This window comes from Hyperolius riggenbachi, chromosome 10 (genome assembly GCF_040937935.1).
Source record: "Hyperolius riggenbachi isolate aHypRig1 chromosome 10, aHypRig1.pri, whole genome shotgun sequence".
Taxonomy (NCBI): domain Eukaryota; kingdom Metazoa; phylum Chordata; class Amphibia; order Anura; family Hyperoliidae; genus Hyperolius; species Hyperolius riggenbachi.
Genome location: NC_090655.1, coordinates 160,014,539 through 160,034,048, shown reverse-complemented (window position 1 = coordinate 160,034,048; position 19,510 = coordinate 160,014,539).

The following is a 19,510-nucleotide window of genomic DNA, read 5'->3' as shown; positions in this document are numbered from 1 at the left end:
TTAAAACAAAACATATCTATGTGTTAGAATGGCCCAGCCAAAGTCCAGATCTAAATCCAATCGAGAATCTGTGCCAAGATTTCAAAACTGCAGTTCTCAAATGCTGTCCATCTAATCTGACTGAGCTGGAGCTGTTTTGCAAAGAAGAATGGGCAAGGATTTCAGTCTCTAGATGTGCAAAGCTGGTAGAGGCATTCCCTAAAAGACTGGCAGCTGTAATTGCAGCAAAAGGTGGTTCTTCAAAGTATTGACTCAGGGGGCCGAATAATTACGCACACCCCACTTTGCAGATATTTATTTGTAAAAAATGTTTGGAATGATGTATGATTTTCGATCCACTTCTCACATGTACACCACTTTGTATTGGTCTTTCACGTGGAATTTCAATAAAATTGAAGCATGTTTGTGGCAGTAATGTGACAAAATGTGGAAAACTTCAAGGGGGCCGACTACTTTTGCAACCCACCGTATTTCCTACATTATGTTCAGGGCCCTTCTACACTTAATCAGTTACTCTCAGTTAAAACAGAAAGAAAACTGATTTTCAAAGTAATGCACATGTTTTGCTATGGCACCTTTCACACTTAACGCGTTTTAACTGAAATCTTCTTCCCAATGCAATGCTAACTCATCAATACGATTACATGTGAATCCAAATGTGTAATATACATCATCTCCTGTCCTTGCCAGCTTCAGTATGTGGGTAGAACCACTCAAATTGTGAGAAGCAGGATCGGCCAGCACAAGCTAAATATCCTCAAAAAATACCCCCTACACAGCATATCACAGCCAGGGGCGTTGCTAGGAACCTAAGAGATAGGGGGCACCGGGCCGCGGCAAAAATGGGCGTGGCCATTCAGGGAGAGGGTGTGGCCATGGGCGGGACCAAATTACATTAACTTAACAGTGGTGTAACATAATGATAATGGGCCTTCCGTTGTATGTATGTATTGTATGTGTGTACCAGGCTTTACAGCTTATACTGTACATACTGGTAGCAGAGATCAGCACACACTGCAGCTAGTTTACAATCAGTGAAGGCACAGAGTAACAGCTTATACTGTATATACTGGAGGCAGCAGAGATCAGCACACACTGCAGCTAGTTTACTGCCAGTACAGTCACAGAGTAAAATCTTATACTGTACATACTGGAGGCAGCAGAGATCAACACACACTGCAGCTAGTTTACTGTCAGTACAGGGACAGAGTAAAATCTTATTCTGTACATACTGGAGGTAGCAGAGATCAGCACACACTGCAGCTCGATTACTATTAGTACAGGCCCAGAGTAACAGCTTACACTGTACATACTGGAGGTAGCAGAGATCAGCACACACTGCAGCTAGTTTACTATCAGTACAGGCTCAGAATAACAGCTTATACTGTACATACTGGAGGCAGCAAAGATCAGCACACACTGCAGCTAGATTACTATCAGTACAGGCACAGAGTAACAGCTTATACTGTACATACTGGAGGCAGCAGAGATCTGCACACACTGCAGCTAGTTTGCTATCAGTACAGGCTCAGAATAACAGCTTATACTGTACATACTGGGGGTAGCAGAGATCAACACACACTTCAGCTAGTTTAGTGTCAGTACAGCAACAGAGTAAAAGCTTATACTGTACATGGGGCATGGAGGCCACGGATATGTGATGCTGGCAATGCCGCTGGATATCTAGCTAGCAGCCAAAGCATGTATATAGCACAATGCACAGTAGTATAGCCTTGCACGCATACATTTATAGCATTATATGTAAGTGTCCTAGCTCACAGCTTAAAGAGAACCAGAGACCACGTATAGTGCTGTGTCCCTCACCGTCCTCTTATGATCTCCTGTTCAGCCATGGTGAGCACCGTGGCTCAGTGACATCAGCGGTGGATCTTCTGCGCATGCGCAAACGCAGAAGGGCCTAGCTGACGTCAGTCAGACTGGGTCCAACTGAACCACTTACCGTGAATTGACTAGAGATGGGCCGAACGGTTCGCCGGCGAACGGTTCCCGGCGAACTTCGGTGGTTCGCGTTCGCCTCCCGCAGGCGAACGTTTCCGGAAGTTCGGTTCGCCCCACAATGCACTATGAGGGTCAACTTTGACCCTCTACATCACAGTCAGCAGGCCCAGTGTAGCCAATTAGGCTACACTAGCCCCTGGAGCCCCACCCCCCTTATATAAGGCAGGCAGCTGCGGCCATTACGGCCACTCGTGTGCCTGCATTAGAGAGAGTAGGGCGAGCTGCTGTCTGTCTCTCATAAGGAAAGATTAGTTAGGCTTAGCTTTTCCTGGCTGCATACCTGTTCAGTGATCCTGCCACTGCATACCTGTTCTGTGAACCCACCCACCACTGCATACCTGTTCAGTGATCCTGCCACTGCATTCCTGTTCTGTGAACCCACCCACCACTGCATACCTGTTCAGTGATCCTGCCACTGCATACCTGTTCTGTGAACCCACCCACCACTGCATACCTGTTCTGTGATCCTGCCACTGCATACCTGTTCTGTGAACCCACCCACCACTGCATACCTGTTCAGTGATCCTGCCACTGCATACCTGTTCTGTGAACCCACCACTGCATACCTGTTCTGTGAACCCACCCACCACTGCATACCTGTTCAGTGATCCTGCCACTGCATACCTGTTCTGTGAACCCACCACTGCATACCTGTTCTGTGAACCCACCCACCACTGCATACCTGTTCAGTGATCCTGCCACTGCATACCTGTTCTGTGAACCCACCCACCACTGCATACCTGTTCAGTGATCCTGCCACTGCATACCTGTTCTGTGAACCCACCACTGCATACCTGTTCTGTGAACCCACCACTTCATACCTGTTCTGTTCAGTGGACCCGCCACTGCATACCTGTTCTGTTCAGTGGACCCGCCACTGTATACCTGTTTAGTGAACCCGCCACTGCATACCTGTTCTGTTCAGTGAACAGTTTGGTGTGTCAGTGTGAAGCAGTACCTTAATTACACTACCTGATTGATGTATACACATGCAAGATGTTTTAAAGCACTTTAGGCCTGTCATTTAGCATTCAATATGATTTCTGTCCTTAAAACGCTGCTTTGCGTCAAATCCAGATTTTTCCTGGGGACTTTTGGCGTATATCCCACTCCGCCATGCCCCCCTCCAGGTGTTAGACCCCTTGAAACATCTTTTCCATCACTTTTGTGGCCAGCATAATTATTTTTTTTTTTCAAAGTTCGCATCCACATTGAAGTCTATTGCGGTTCGCGAAGTTTAACGCGAACCGAACCTTCCGCGGAAGTTCGCGAACCCGGTTCGCGAACCTAAAATCGGAGGTTCGGCCCAACTCTAGAATTGACTGCGGCTGATCCGCGGCACTGAGGAGGACAGCGGGGGACACAGCCATGCTTATGGGGCTGGAAGAATCCCCAGGGAAGTAAAAATACAGCACTATGTTATTTCTGGTTCTCTTTAAGCAACTGTACAGCACAGTTTTCTCAGTTTTCCCACACAGACAATTAATCAGCAGGCTTTAGGGCTTTGCATAAACTCCCATAATAAAGTTCAAAAGGACCCATATAGGTGGGTTAGCAGTTCACAAGCAGGTCAAAGATTAGGTCATAGATAAGGTTAGGCACTGCAGCCAAGCTCTACAACTTTTTCTATATTGTCTTGCTGTCAGTCTATTGACTGGCAGCAGCACAAGATTCAGGAGCTCTGTCATCGCTAAATTCACCTCAGCCCTGGCCGGTGGCTGGAGGGGGAGAGAGGATGCGCTGGGCTTAGGCGGACTCAGACTGCAGCTAGCTAATCTAGCATTTTAGGCCTGCCAGGAACTGCTTACCTCCTCGGTCCACGCTCTGAGCCTGCAGTCATCTTCCCTTCCTGTCTTCTCCCTGTAGCGTCTGATTCATTTTCAGACGCTAGAGGGAGAAGCCTGGAGGAGAAGATGTCTGCAGGCACCGGAGACCAAGCCGAGAGGAGGTGAGTAACAGCACTATTCTGCCGGGGGACATTCGTGGCACCACACAAAGGGTCCGGGGCACGTGCTTCGGACCTTTTGTGCTAGCGACACCTCTGATCACAGCACTTCACCATGGTACACAACAGCAATCCAGACCTTTTCAATATCACCCTTATTGAAACCATTCCACAAAACCGTTCCAATTATTTCGACCTGCTGAAAAAATGTGAAATGTACCGGATTCGGATGCTAAAAGCCTTAGTTCCAGATGGTCTAAATGAACAACTGGAAAAAATTCACTAAATACCACAATTAATAACAGCGTCTTTTAATATTGTCCTCTCTTTTAATCATGCCACTGGCGATGTTTTAATTTAAACGAATCGATGCTCCTTTTAGAGTATTACAAACGTGTTTTTTCAACAATATAATTGCACACCTGAAAGGAATTGTATATGGTTTTATCACAATGTGTTTATAATCAATATTACCAGAAAGTGAATCGGTAAATAGAACTTGGGCAGCAGGACGCCAATCTTGTCAATTACCATGTAAAAAACAATTATTTTCTGTACCCCTATGAACGAACAAACCTTTTCCCTTTTATATATATGTATTTCAAATTTATATAAAGCCATCTTTTTAGAATATTTTAGAACCTACTCCTAGTATTTAAATTATCTGGTCTGCACATCTTAAGCCATTTTTACTGAATTTATTGTGTTATTTCCCTATGTTATTACTGTATATTTTAATCTAATTTAACTTATTTATATTTTCATATACCATATGTTTCTTGTTTCTCATGTTTTATTTATCATATGCTATCATATCCAGGATTCGAATCCTGGTTTCCTGTGTCAAAGGTGGTGCCTTTAACCAGTGCACTATCCAGCCACCACAATAGGCACACTGCCCATAGGTTACTTCAGCGATGATGTCTTATACACCCCGCCCACCACTCCTTACATAACTCTAACCATCAGTCCACATTGTGTAACAGTCACGCCCAGCACACCGCCCACCACTCCTTAATAACAATTTCCCATATCCCCATTGGACAACTGACACGCCCCTTAAAAATACCCACCCCTCCACTCATACAGACAAGGGTACAACAGTCACGCCCAGCTCACCGCCCACAACACTTTCCCTTATCCCCATTTGACAACTGACAAGCCCCTTACATATATCCACCCCTTTACTCATACAGGTAATGGTCCATCCCACGACCCCGCCCCCTGCACACCACAGGATTGGCCAATCCACCACCCATATAGGTATATAAGGAGCTGATTTGCATCAGACCAGTACAGAGGCGCTTAACAAGACCTTTATACTCTACTGGTAAGTCTAAAATTCAGAATTTCTATACAACTATCTTTCCTTTCTCTTTATAGGCCTATCTCCTGGTACACTATCCCGGGCCATCATTGGCCCAATCTTCCTTCAGCTTAACCACTTGAGGACCGTGGGCTTTACCCCCCTTAAGGACCAGGCACTTTTTTTCCATTCAGACCACTGCAGCTTTCACGGTTTATTGCTCGCTCATACAACCTACCACCTAAATGAATTTTGGCTCCTTTTCTTGTCACTAATAAACTTTTTTTTGGTGCTATTTGATTGCTGCTGCGATTTTTACTTTTTATTATATTCATCAAAAAAGACATGAATTTTGTCAAAAAAATGATTTTTTTAACTTTCTGTGCTGACATTTTTCAAATAAAGTAAAATTTCTGTATACATGCAGCACAAAAAATGTGGACAAACATGTTTTTGATTAAAAAAAAACCCATTCAGCCTATATTTATTGGTTTAGGTAAAAGTTATAGCGTTTACAAACTATGGTGCAAAAAGTGAATTTTCCCATTTTCAAGCATCTCTGACTTTTCTGACCCCCTGTCATGTTTTATGAGGGGCTAAAATTCCAGGATAGTATAAATACCCCCCAAATGACCCCATTTTGGAAAGAAGACATCCCAAAGTATTCACTGAGAGGCATAGTGAGTTCATAGAAGATATTATTTTTTGTCACACGTTAGCGGAAAATGACAGTTTGTGACAAGGAAAAAAAAAAGTTTCCATTACTGCTAACTTGTGACAAAAAAAATGAAATCTGCCACGGACTCACCATGCCCCTCTCTCAATACCTTGAAGTGTCTACTTTCCAAAATGGGGTCATTTGTGGGGTGTGTTTACTGTCCTGGCATTTTGGGGGTGCTAATTTGTAAGCACCCCTGTAAAGCCTAAAGGTGCTCATTGGACTTTGGGCCCCTTAGCGCAGTTAGGCTGCAAAAAAGTGCCACACATGTGGTATTGCCGTACTCAGGAGAAGTAGTATAATGTGTTTTGGGGTGTATTTTTACACGTACTCATGCTGGGTGGGAGAAATATTTCTGTAAATGACAATTGTTTGATTTTTTTTTACACACAATTGTCCATTTACAGAGATATTTCTCCCACCCAGCATGGGTATGTGTAAAAATACACCCCAAAACACATTATACTACTTTTCCTGAGTACGGTGATACCACATGTGTGGCACTTTTTTGCACCCTAACTGCGCTACGGGGCCCAAAGTCCAATGAGTACCTTTAGGATTTCACAGGTCATTTTTGTTTCAAGACTACTCCTCACGGTTTAGGGCCCCTATAATGCCAGGGCAGTATAGGAACCCCACTAATGACCCCATTTTAGAAAGAAGACACCCCAAGGTATTCCGTTAGGAGTATGGTGAGTTCATAGAAGATTTTATTTTTTGTCACAAGTTAGCGGAAATTGCTTTTAATTGTTTTTTTTTCACAAACTGTCATTTTTCGCTAACTTGTGACAAAAAATAAAATCTTCTATGAACTCACCATACTCCTAACGGTATACCTTTGGGTGTCTTCTTTCTAAAATGGGGTCATTTGTGGGGTTCCTATACTGCCCTGGCATTTTAGGGGCCCTAAACCGTGAGGAGTAGTCTTGAAACCAAATGTCACAAAATGACCTGTGAAATCCTAAAGTTACTCATTGGACTTTGGGCCCCTTAGCGCACTTAGGGTGTAAAAAAGTGCCACACATGTGGTACCGCTGTACTCAGGAGAAGTAGTATAATGTGTTTTGTAGTGTATTTTTACACATACCCATGATGGGTGGGAGAAATATCTCTGTAAATGACAATTGTTTGATTTTTTTTACACACAATTGTCTATTTACAGAGAGATTTCTCCCACCCAGCATGGGTATGTGTAAAAATACACCCCAAAACACATTATACTACTTCTCCTGAGTACGGCGATACCACATGTGACACTTTTTTGCAGCCTAGGTGCGCTAAGGGGCCCAACGTCCTATTCACAGGTCATTTTGAGGCATTTGTTTTCTAGACTACTACTCACGGTTTAGGGCCCCTAAAATGCCAGGGCAGTATAGGAACCCCACAGGTGACCCCATTTTAGAAAGAAGACACCCTAAGGTATTCCGTTAGGAGTATGGCAAGTTCATAGAAGATTTTATTTTTTGTCACAAGTTAGTGAAAAATGACACTTTGTGAAAAAAAAACAATAAAAATCAATTTCCGCTAACTTTTGAAAAAAAAAAAAATCTTCTATGAACTCGTCATACACCTGACAGAATACATTGGGGTGTCTTTTTTCTAAAATGGGGTCACTTGTGGGGTTCCTATACCGCCCTGGCATTTTACGGGCCCAAAACCGTGAGTAGTCTGGAAACCAAATGTCTCAAAATGACTGTTCAGGGGTATAAGCATCTGCAAATTTTCGTTTCAAGGGTGTTTATTAAGAAAAATCACATGACAAAACAGATGAGATCAAATATTCCCCACATGCGGGGAGTTTCAGATATTAGCTTATCACGTGAACAGACCAATGCCAATCAACACATTTAACTTGAGAAGAAATAAATATATCAATTCTAGACACTGATTGCTAAATTCTAGATTTTTCAACATTTTAAACATATGGGGCGGTGAGGGAGGGTAGGGAAAGGGTAGGAAAGATTAAGGATGGGGGAGTGGGATACAGGGAAGCACCTAGGGTGGAATACCACATCATGCCGTAGGTGACATCCATGGGTATGGAAGGGTGAAGAGGGGGGGGGGGATGCATCTGCAAATTTTGATGACAGGTGGTCTATGAGGGGCGAATTTTGTGGAACCGGTCATAAGAAGGGTGGCCTTTTAGATGACAGGTTGTATTGGGCCTGATCTGATGGATAGGAGTGCTAGGGGGGTGACAGAAGGTGATTGATGGGTGTCTCAGGGGGTAGTTAGAGGGGACAATAGATGCAATCAATGCACTGGGGAGGTGATCGGAAGGGGGTTTGAGGGGGATCTGAGGGTTTGGCCGAGTGATCAGGAGCCCACACGGGGCAAATTAGGGCCTGACCTGATGTGTAGGTGTTCTAGGGGGTGACAGGAGGTGATTGATGGGTGTCTCAAGGTGTGATTAGAGGGGGAAATAGATGCAAGCAATGCACTGGTGAGGTGATCAGGGCTGGGATCTGAGGGCGTTTTGAGGGTGTGGGCTGGTGTTTGAGTGCCCGCAAGGGGCAGATAGGGGTCTAATCTGATGGGTAGCAGTGACAGGGGGTAATTGATGGGTAATTAGTGGGTGTTTAGGGTAGAGAACAGATGTAAACAATGCACTTGGGAGGTGATCTGACGTCGGATCTGCGGGCGATCTATTGGTGTACAACAGGAATAAAGAGGCGCCCTGGTTGAAATAAAAGCGTCTAAAAACAGCTTAAAACAAAAAAAGGATATGAGGTGGCTTACCTCAATGACGAAACCTTTGTGTATCACAAAAGATTTTTATTTAGCACAAGCAGCACAGGCAACGCGTTTCGCGGGTCTGAGCCCGCTTCATCAGGCCAATAAAAAGTGCCTACGAAAGTAAAAGGAGCTCCTCAATATAACATATCTACCACGCTAAGCAATAGTGAAATAAACATTTATGTACTCTATAGTGGCATCATAACAATACAATCGCTGTAGAGGTTAGATTTTGATTCAAAAGTCTAATCGGTCATTTCATTGTTAAACCAATCGGTCGGTGGGTTAGTTACTACTGGGAGGTAGGTATAGGTTGTCCGAGGAATCCGGACTATTTATTCATAGTGGAGATTTCATTATGGTTTCCAATTAGAAGAAGTATATATTTCTACAAATGCCATATATAGGGCATATGAGACCTTACATATAGAAAAGGAATCTATAGTCCGCATACCACGGAATTCTATGAAATCGAAAGGACCTTTGTGACAAAAATAAAATTCTATATATATCCATATTAGAATATGAAATATCATAAAAGACATGTATAAAAATATAAAAATATAAATTCTAACATATATATGTACATATATATATATATACATACACATACATATATAGTAGCTTCTTTTAGCCTGTGCACATACATATATATATCATCCAAACAGTACATGTATAAATATACAAAGAGACTTGGCCAGTTAACAAATAGACATGTGTCTAAGTGCACCTTTGCTGGTGACTGACATTTAAAAGTTATCTGGTCAGTGTTCATATAAAACAAAAACTTAGTTGTGCCTAGCTTAGGCAGCAGGGGGAGCGCTCAGTGTAAATATATAAACGTGAATGAGCATATAGTTACTTACCAAATGGATAGGTAGATACAGCATAGGGAGCCTCTATAGGGCGCTCCAAAGAGGTGCAATATATAACTGTTCCTATAATCTCGGCAGCTGCAGCACTGCGCGCTCGCCGAGGGGTAGGGCGGGTACCGAGGGGCGTGGTGACGTCATTCGGTATGACGGCTTCCGCCGGAAGTAGCGGCGCCGCCATTTTGGATATGGGTATTTCCATATATGTCTATAGGGCGCGCCAGTAGATATATAGATAGACTGGAGAAATGAAAGTATGGGCTTTGCTGCTATCCAGCCACTAGATGGCGACATGGCTCTGATCAGAATGATGTTGAATATAGTGAGGCAGAGTTTAGGAAACATTGGATATACGGTATTGATAACACATTTAGAGGTGTTTGTAAAAATAATGTATAAAGGATAGATTGAGAAACTGGAAGATTAGTTTAATTAAAATAGATTTAAATAAGGTTTAGGTGAAGTGTGTTAAGACATTTGTCTCACTATTATATCTGGATTATTGGATTTGTGTTTACGTTTGTGAATTTATTATTAACAGCTCTAAATGGTATATATAATAGTATTACTAATGATATATTAATATCATATATGAATGTATTTTTACACATATAGTTTTTCTAGTATCGGGAAAAAAAAGGGGAGGGGGGGGGACGTGGGAGGATAAAGAAAAAAGAAGAGGGGGGGGGGGGAGTGGGGGTAAGGAAAGAGAAAAGAGACGAGAGGGGGGGACAGGGGGTGTGAAGGAGGGAAAATATCGCTGAGGTGATCTGTGGTGGGATGTAGTTGTATGTGAGATATCAAAGTTAATTTGGTTTAATAGTTATGTTCAAGGCACTCATTTAATCCCTCCGGTTTTAGTGTTCTGAGCTTAAAAATCCAGAACATCTCTCTTGCCCATAGACGGGACATACGGTCTGTTTGGGGAATGGTATATGTAATGTGTTCAATGGGTATGAACATGAGGAGTTTGGGATCGGAGTCATGGAACTCAGCGAAGTGCCTGGACAGACTGTGTTTGGCGTATGATTTTTTGATATTTCTTCTGTGTTTCTCTAGTAATCGTGCATGTAAAAGAAAGATTACCAGAATGTAAAAATTCACATGCTAGACATTTGGGCGATCTACATCTGTGTATGTCTGGAACAGTATTGGAGTTTGATATGGAAGAGTTAGGGGCTCGGGGTCTGCTAGGAGCTAGAATATTCTTTAAGGTTTTTGCTCTTCTAAAGATTAGTTTTGGCTTCTCCTCTAGTTTTGGATACAAATACGGGTCCTTAAGTAGGGTTGGCCAATGTTTGTTTATGGCTGATCTAATTTTCTTATGATTTGAACTAAAATGGGTGATGAATGAAGGTTGGTTTACAACAGTATGGTCCTTATTTGTGACTCGTGTCTCTAAAAGTGATTTTTGATCCAAAGATCTTGCTCGTTTTTTGGCTGATTTAATTAGGGGTTTGGGAAACGATCGCTCTAGGAATTTTTTCTCTAGGCTCTCTGCTTGGGCATCGAACACAGATAGGTCGGTACAGTTTTTCCGTATGTGTCTGAATTGACCAAATGGAATGTTAGTCTTCCAAGGCTTGTGGTGCGAACTCCCAAAATGGACATAGGAGTTCGCATCAACTTTTTTAAAAAATGTCTTAGATTTGATGGTATTGTTCTCGATATATAACGTGACATCTAGGAAATCGATGGTTTGTGGATGGGTATTCATGCTAAATGTAAATCCCCAATCATTGTTATTGAAAGAATCAAGGAGTTGGTTTATGGTAGTCGTATCACCTTGCCAGATGAGTATGATGTCATCTATATAACGCCAGTACTTTATCACATTGTCTTGAAAAAGATTTTGGTCAAAAAGTAATTTTTCGAAGAGGCCCATTGTTAGATTAGCATATGAGGGAGCTAGATTTGTCCCCATAGCTGTTCCTCTGGTCTGTAAATAGATTGTTCATTCATCACCCGTTTTAGTTCAAATCATAAGAACATTAGATCAGCCATAAACAAACATTGGCCAACCCTACTTAAGGACCCGTATTTGTATCCAAAACTAGAGGAGAAGCCAAAACTAATCTTTAGAAGAGCAAAAACCTTAAAGAATATTCTAGCTCCTAGCAGACCCCGAGCCCCTAACTCTTCCATATCAAACTCCAATACTGTTCCAGACATACACAGATGTAGATCGCCCAAATGTCTAGCATGTGAATTTTTACATCCTGGTAATCTTTCTTTTACATGCACGATTACTAGAGAAACCTTTAACCTCATTCATTCTTTCAGCTGCAGTACCACACACATTATCTATCTCATCACCTGTCCCTGCAATAAGCAATATGTAGGACGCACAAGCCAACAACTAAGAGCAAGATTAGGACAACACAGAAGAAATATCAAAAAATCATACGCCAAACACAGTCTGTCCAGGCACTTCGCTGAGTTCCATGACTCCGATCCCAAACTCCTCATGTTCATACCCATTGAACACCTTACATATACCATTCCCCAAACAGACCATATGTCCCGTCTACGGGCAAGAGAGATGTTCTGGATTTTTAAGCTCAGAACACTAAAACCGGAGGGATTAAATGAGTGCCTTGAACATAACTATTAAACCAAATTAACTTTGATATCTCACATACAACTACATCCCACCACAGATCACCTCAGCGATATTTTCCCTCCTTCACACCCCCTGTCCCCCCCTCTCGTCTCTTTTCTCTTTCCTTACCCCCACTTCCCCCCCCCCTCTTCTTTTTTCTTTATCCTCCCACGTCCCCCCCCCCCCTCCCCTTTTTTTTCCCGATACTAGAAAAACTATATGTGTAAAAATACATTCATATATGATATTAATATATCATTAGTAATACTATTATATATACCATTTAGAGCTGTTAATAATAAATTCACAAACGTAAACACAAATCCAATAATCCAGATATAATAGTGAGACAAATGTCTTAACACACTCCACCTAAACCTTATTTAAATCTATTTTAATTAAACTAATCTTCCATTTTCTCAATCTATCCTTTATACATTATTTTTACAAACACCTCTAAATGTGTTATCAATACCGTATATCCAATGTTTCCTAAACTCTGCCTCACTATATTCAACATCATTCTGATCAGAGCCATGTTCGCCATCTAGTGGCTGGATAGCAGCAAAGCCCATACTTTCATTTCTCCAGTCTATCTATATAACTACTGGCGCGCCCTATAGACATATATGGAAATACCCATATCCAAAATGGTGGTGCCGCTACTTCCGGCGGAAGCCGTCATACCGAATGACGTCACCACGCCCCTCGGTACCCGCCCTACCCCTCGGCGAGCGCGCAGTGCTGCAGCTGCCGAGATTATAGGAACAGTTATATATTGCACCTCTTTGGAGCACCCTATAGAGGCTCCCTATGCTGTATCTACCTATCCATTTGGTAAGTAACTATATGCTCGTTCACGTTTATATATTTACACTGAGCGCTCCCCCTGCTGCCTAAGCTGGGCACAACTAAGTTTTTGTTTTATATGAACACTGACCAGATAACTTTTAAATGTCAGTCACCAGCAAAGGTGCACTTAGACACATGTCTCTTTGTTAACTGGCCAAGTCTCTTTGTATATTTATACATGTACTGTTTGGATGATATATATATGTATGTGCACAGGCTAAAAGAAGCTACTATATATGTATGTGTATGTATATATATATATGTACATATATATGTTAGAATTTATATTTTTATACATGTCTTTTATGATATTTCATATTCTAATATGGATATATAGAGAATTTTATTTTTGTCACAAAGGTCCTTTCGATTTCATAGAATTCCGTGGTATGCGGACTATAGATTCCTTTTCTATATGTAAGGTCTCATATGCCCTATATATGGCATTTGTAGAAATATATACTCCTTCTAATTAGAAACCATAATGAAATCTCCACTATGGATAAGTAGTCCGGATTCCTCGAACCACCTATACCTACCTCCCAGTAGTAACTAACCCACCGACCGATTGGTTTAACAATGAAATGACCGATTAGACTTTTGAATCAAAATCTAACCTCTACAGCGATTGTATTGTTATGATGCCACTATAGAGTACATAAATGTTTATTTCACTATTGCTTAGCGTGGTAGATATGTTATATTGAGGAGCTCCTTTTACTTTCGTAGGCACTTTTTATTGGCCTGATGAAGCGGGCTCAGACCCGCGAAACGCGTTGCCTGTGCTGCTTGTGCTAAATAAAAATCTTTTGTGATACACAAAAGTTTTCGTCATTGAGGTAAGCCACCTCATATCCTTTTTTTGCTTTAAGCTGTTTTTAGACGCTTTTATTTCAACCAGGGCGCCTCTTTATTCCTGTTGTGCTTAGTTTACCCCCACTCACGCAGTGTTTGAGGGGTGGCGACAGACCACTAGTGGTTCCCACCACAGTGGACGACTGTCCCTTCTTTTTCCAAGGAGAGCGACCACATCCAGGTCCCGGCTGGGACCACCCCGAGTGGAGTCGGGTTTATGGTCTCCACCTGCTTCATATGGTCGGTTGCCCTTGCAACCCCCTTTTGTGAGTAGTACTTTTTCTTTCTTCATTATCCATTTTCACATTGACATACTACATTATTGGGCTCCCGTTTTGTCTCCTATATTCTTCTCCACAGGGTGTTGAGACACCCCCACCCCATTACGATCTATTGGTGTGGATGGGTGATCAGATTGCCCGCAAGGTGCAGGTTAGGGGCTGATTGATGGGTGGCAGTGACAGGGGGTGATTGATGGGTGGCAGTGACAGGGGGTGATTGATGGGTGATTGACAGGTGATTGACAGATGATCAGTGGGTTATTACAGGGAAGAACAGATGTAAATAATGCAGTGGCAAATTGATAAGGGGGGGTCTGAGGGCAATCTGAGCGTGTAGGCGGGTGATTGGGTGCCCACAAGGGGCAGATTAGGGTCTGATCTGATGGGTAACAGTGACAGGTGGTGATAGGGGGTGATTGATGGGTAGTTAGTGGGTGTTTAGGGTAGAGAAGAGATGTAAACAATGCACTTGGGAGGTGATCGGACGTCGGATCTGCGGGCGATCTATTGGTGTGGGTGGGTGATCAGATTGCCCGCAAGGGGCAGGTTAGGGGCTGATTGATGGGTGGCAGTGACAGGGGGTGATTGATGGGTGGCAGTGACAGGGGGTGATTGACAGGTGATTGACAGGTGATCAGTGGGTTATTACAGGGAAGAAAAGATGTAAATATTGCACTGGCGAATTGATAAGGGGGAGTCTGAGGGCAATCTGAGCATGTAGGCGGGTGATTGGGTGCCCGCAAGGGGCAGATTAGGATCTGATCTGATGGGTAACAGTGACAGGTGGTGATAGGGGGTAATTGATGGGTGATTGATGGGTAATTAGTGGGTGCTTAGAGTAGAGAAGAGATGTAAACAATGCACTTGGGAGGTGATCTGACGTCGGATCTGCGGGCGATCTATTGGTGTGGGTGGGTGATCAGATTGCCCGCAAGGGGCAGGTTAGGGGCTGATTGATGGGTGGCAGTGACAGGGGGGGATTTATGGGTGATTGACAGGTGATTGACAGGTGATCAGGGGGATAGATGCATACAGTACACGGGGGGGGGGGTCTGGGGGGTGGTCTGGGGAGAATCTGAGGGGTGGGGGGGTGATCAGGAGGAAGCAGGGGGCAGTCTAGGGCATTAAAAAAAATAGCGTTGACAGATAGTGACAGGGAGTGATTGATGGGTGATTGGGTGCAAACAGTGGTCTGGGGGGTGGGCAGGGGGGGGTCTGAGAGGTGCTGTGGGTGATCAGGGGGCAGGGGGGGGGGAATCAGTGTGCTTGGGTGCAGACTAGGGTGGCTGCAGCCTGCCCTGGTGGTTCCTTCGGACACTGGGACCACCAGGGCTGGAGGCAGCCTGTATAATACACTTTGTATCGGTTGAAGAGATCAGAAGCACCACGTGGATGTATTCAAGCTCTTTATTGCATAAAGATAGTGCCCAGGGACAGCGACAGACGCTGTTTCGGAGACAATCTCCTTTCTCAAGCTGTATAGGCTCACTCAAAAGAGATAACAAACATAAAGGCATTTATATACAGTTTCAATAGGGTCACATGGACCAATCAGATAACATCACAATACAAAAAAACATAAGTATCCAATCACAGGGCAAAGCATAATGAGAGGACCTGATGGGAAACAGAAATGTAAATCAGCAGCCGTTATCACAGCATGATTTGAAAAGTGTCATAACCCCAATGGCCAATCAGCACTTACCAAGTCAGGAGGACCTGATGGGAAACCACAGCAATGTCATAACGCTCCTCCCAATCTCCCAGGGGGCAATGCGAGAAGCGTACTGCTGAAAAACGGAACAAATGACGTCATGACGTCATCCGTTTCCATGCGTAAAAGCGTCCTAGCAATGCGTAAAAATGTACGCATAAGATTCTCAATAGCATCCATGCGTAAAAGCGTCCTAGCGATGCGTAAAAGCGTACGCGTACAAAAAGGCCTCCGTGCGTAGAAACGTCCAAACCACGCGCCAAAACCGCGAAAAACCGCGAAAAAAACGTGAAAAAAAACGCAGAAAAAACTTACGCATAAAATCAAATACAGAACAATATAGAATAGCCGCTATGCCGAATGCAAAAATACGCAAACTGGCACATAAAACGCATATAAAGCCGAACATGCTGACGAAGTCAGCACCATAAAACATCAGATGATGACCAAAAGTGAAAAAATGCTAGTGCTGTGGTAAAGTAAGGCTGAGTGTGCCATGAGAGATAACCACCCTTATAGATAAATCGTTGTATTAGATGTAATACAACGATTTATCTATAAGGGTGGTTATTGGAGCGTGGTTTGGACGTTTTTACGCACGGAGGCCTTTTTGTACGCGTACGCTTTTACGCATCGCTAGGACGCTTTTACGCATGGATGCTATTGAAAATCTTATGCGTACATTTTTACGCATTGCTAGGACGCTTTTACGCATGGAAACGGATGACGTCATGACGTCATTCGTTCCGTTTTTCAGCAGTACGCTTCTCGCATTGCCCCCTGGGAGATTGGGAGGAGCGTTATGACATTGCTGTGGTTTCCCATCAGGTCCTCCTGACTTGGTAAGTGCTGATTGGCCATTGGGGTTATGACACTTTTCAAATCATGCTGTGATAACGGCTGCTGATTTACATATCTGTTTCCCATCAGGTCCTCTCATTATGCTTTGCCCTGTGATTGGATACTTATGTTTTTTTGTATTGTGATGTTATCTGATTGGTCCATGTGACCCTATTGAAACTGTATATAAATGCCTTTATGTTTGTTATCTCTTTTGAGTGAGCCTATACAGCTTGAGAAAGGAGATTGTCTCCGAAACAGCGTCTGTCGCTGTCCCTGGGCGCTATCTTTATGCAATAAAGAGCTTGAATACATCCACGTGGTGCTGCTGATCTCTTCAACCGATGTCTTAGGAGCTGCTGGACCACAGCGCCACATCAGCCTAGCACACGGATACCCTCACCAGGGTGCCTATCGACTGTGGTGCAACATTAATACACTTTGTATACATTACAAAGTGTATTATACACTTTGTATGCGGCGATCTGGGTGCTAGTAACCCGCCGGCGCTTCCGAACGGCCGGCGGGTTACAGCGCGAGGTGGGCGGAGCCAGTCCCCGGGGGCCGATCGCGTCACGAATGATGCGATCGCGCCTCCCATGCCCCTACAAGGACCGCCGCCATTTGTCTATACGGCGGTCCTTGCGGGGTCCACTTCCCGGCCGCCAATTGTATATACGGCGGTTGGGAAGATGTTAACAATTTTATCCTGTATACCCTCCCACCCCCTTTACCCACTAGGATATTTATTTCTCTCCTCACACATCCTCCCCACCCACACCTCACCACCGCCGCCCATACATTTCAATAGACGATATTAATTACTGTAAAAATACCACTCAACAATATGTACATTACTCCAAGAACACTTTATTTGTCTCTGTCTTTTCAGTGTGTACTCCTGTTTGTTATTGCCTGAAGAAGCGGGAATATACCTGCAAAACATGTTGCACTGTTTATTGGAGTATATAAATAAACTTGTTTGTATTAAAATTGATGGTAATATGTCTACTTCGGGGAGATGAGTCCACCACCGCCTCCCGAGGAATTTTAAAGTTTTTAATACATTCTATTCTTGTGGCGCCTCTGTTCTCCTTACAATATCAGCATTCACCCTTTTCTTCTCCCTATCTACAGAGAGCAACATCTTAATCCTGAGTAAGGACAGGTCTAATCTCCTCACCTGCCTATACAGTGGTTAACTATACGGTAACCCTGACTTGTGAGTTTATTCATTTATATACCTCTCATTACCCATTATTGTACATACTCCACTATATTGAGCTCTCGGTGTTCCCTTCTTTTTTCTATCTGGATGAGTGAGGATAGGAGCAGCACAAAAAGCGGACTTCAGCTCAGAAAAAACCTTACAAGCCTGTGCGGGCCAATTGACCGGGTCTACATCTTTTTTTGTTAGATCAGTTATAGGAGCCACCAACATAGAGAAATTCCTGATGAATTTACAATAGTAGTTTGCGAACCCTAGGAACCACTGAATAGCCTTGAGTCCCTTTGGCTGTGGCCAATCTAAGACTGCTGAGAGTTATTTCTGATTCACAGAAAGTCCTGTGTCAGAAATTATGTATCCAAGAAATGGTACCTGGATAACCTCAAAAAGAAATTTTTCCAACTTAGCGAACAAATAATTTCCCCTCAATTACACGATCCCAATGTTCTAACAGTGTGCTAGAATAGATAAGAATATCATCTAAGTAAATCACTACAAATTTACCCAACATATCTCTGAAAAGATCATTCACAAAGTCCTGGTCTGAAAGACAGCAGGGACATTACAAATACCAAAAGGCATTACAAGGTACTCATAATGCCCATCTTGGGTGTTAAAAGCTGTTTTCCTTTCATCCCCCTGGCATATTCTTATCAGGTTGTATGCACCTCGAAAATCCAATTTGGAAAAAATCCTAGCTCCAGAAACCTGAGCAAAAAGGTCATCAATCAAAGGTAGAGGGTACCCATTTTTAACTGTAATTTTGTTAAGCCCCCTATAGTCAATGCAAGGACGTAATCTTCCATCCTTCTTTTCCACAAAAAAAAACCCTGCCCCAGCTGGAGACTTAGAAGGTTGAATAAACCCCTTGTCTAAATTCTCCCTAATATACTCTTTCATGGCCAATTTTTCAGGACCAGACAGGTTATAAAGATGACCCCGAGGTGGCATAGTGTGAGACAGCAAATCAATGGAACAGTCATATGGTGTATGTGGAGGTAATTTATCAGCAGATTGTGGGGAGAAAAGAGAAGTCTTGATAAGGTGGTGGAATATCATTAGGCCTCACCCCTAAAGTGGGATATTTTTCAAACACAACCCCTGACAACGATAACAAAAAGTAAATGTCCGCAAACACTTGCAAACTCTATGAGTGTGCTTGGGCCCAACAAGAGGAACTATACATGTAGAAAAAGAAAGCCCATATATACAGCACCACTCCAGATATGTATTAAATTGATACAAATTTTATTGGCAAAGATAACATCTGATAATTGACACATTGGAAAGTTCAATATATAAAAACAATTAAAAAGACCACATTGTCCAAAGATCCAGCTGCAATAATCAAAATCCACCATGCAAATAAATACATGCAAATATAAGAGAATAAATGTCAATATAATGTATACCAACTTGGTGGGCTGCAATATAGAGCCCACCAGTGGTAGAACCCGGGTTCAGTATAACCTAAAGTGCATATAACATGTGTAAACAAAGATACATATCTAAAGTGCTAATGCAAAAATAAACATTAATGTG